Here is a 1,706-nt window from a genome sequence, read left to right as displayed (position 1 = left end):
GTTCCAAGGTACATGTGCACAACGTGCAGGTTTGTTACATATGTATACGTGTGCCGTGTTGGCGTGCTGCACCCATCAACTCGTCAGCACCCATCAACTCGTCATTTACATCAGGTATAACTCCCAATGCAATCCCTCCCCCCTCCCCCCTCCCCCCTCCCCATCATAGGCCCCGGTGTGTGATGTTGCCCTTCCCGAGTCCAAGTGTTTGAGACAGAGTCTTGCTCTGTCACCCAGGCTGGAGTGTAGGGGCACGATCTCTGCTCACTGGAACCTCTGCCTCTGGAGTTCACAGCATTCTCCTGCCTCAGCCTCTCGAGTAGCTGGGACTCAGGTGCACACCACCAAGCCTGGCTAATTTTTGTAGTTCCAGTAGAGATGGGGTTTCACCATATTGGTCAGGCTGGTCCAGAACTCCTGACCTCGGGTGATCCACCCGCCTTGGCCGCCCAAGTGTTGGGATTTCATGCTTGAGCCACTGTGCCGGGCCACAGGTTTACGTCGTAGATATAGCACTTTTTTTTTTTTTTTTTAACATTTCTTTTCTTTTTTTTCCCCCAAGGTCTTGGTGTAATTTTAGAATTCACATCAACTTTGGATTCAACTAATACATGTCATTACATCATTGACCAATGTTGTATATATAGCACGTTTTAAAAAATCAATTCATCCATTGATGGACAGTTATAATATTTACATATCTCAGCTATTGTGAATAAAGCTGCAATGAATGTGAGAGTGTTAATGTATCTTCCAGATCCTAGTTTCAATCATTTTGCATATATACACATAAGTGAGATTGCTACATCATATGGTAGGTAGTTGTATTTTTTACTTTTTAAGGAACCTCCATACTGTTTTCCATAACAGCTGCACCAACTTTGCCAACAACAGCGTAGAAAAATTCCCTTTTCTCCACACCTTGGCCATCACTTTTTGTATTTTGTTTCTTTATAGTAGCCATTCTAACAGCCATGAGGTAATATCTCATTGTGGTTTTGATTTGCAGTTTTCTGAGAATTAGTGATGTTGAACACCTTTTTATATACTTCTTGGCCATTTGTATCAGTCTTCTTTCAAGAAATGTCTGTTCAGGTCATTTACCCATTTTTAATAGGGTTTTTATCTTTTTGCTACTGAGTTTATGATTTCTTTATGTATTTTGGATATTATTCCCTTATCAAATATATGGTTTGCACATATTTTATTCCATTTTATAGGTTGTCTCTTCACTTTGTTGATTGTTTCCTTTGCTGTGTTGAAGTTTTTTATTTTGATGTGGTATCACAGGTCTATATTTTTTGTTTTTTGTTTTTTTTTTCGCTTTTGTTGCCTATGTGTTTGATGTGATGTTCAATTATTGTCAAGACCAATGTCAAGAATCTTTCTTCCTATGTTTTCCTCTAGCAATTTTATGGCTTCACCTCTTAGGTGTAAGTATTTAATTCATGCAAAGATGTCATCAAAATACAAAAATCAGTGGTTTCTATACAATAGTAATGAACTATCTGAAAAAAATTAACAAAACAATACCATTTAATATAGCAAAAAAATATACTTAGGAATGAACTTAAAGAAGTGAAAGGTTTGTACACGAAAATTATAAAACAATTATGTAAAAAATTAAAGAAGCCACAGATAAATGCAAAGATGCTCCATGTTATTGATTTGAAGAACTAATATTGTCAAAATGTCCATACAACTCA

General features: G+C 37.5%; 1 non-coding gene across 1 annotated transcript; it reads right to left on the bottom strand.

Moving 5' to 3' along the window:
* Positions 1-559: 559 nt before the first annotated feature.
* Positions 560-631, bottom strand: LOC126947020 (small nucleolar RNA SNORD45). The gene has a single exon (XR_007722874.1). It is a non-coding gene; the product is annotated as a small nucleolar RNA SNORD45 (small nucleolar RNA).
* Positions 632-1,706: the final 1,075 nt, after the last annotated feature.

Source organism: Macaca thibetana, chromosome X (genome assembly GCF_024542745.1).
Source record: "Macaca thibetana thibetana isolate TM-01 chromosome X, ASM2454274v1, whole genome shotgun sequence".
NCBI lineage: Eukaryota > Metazoa > Chordata > Mammalia > Primates > Cercopithecidae > Macaca > Macaca thibetana.
Note: the sequence above shows the minus strand (reverse complement) of the source record. Positions and strands in the feature narration are given on the sequence as shown.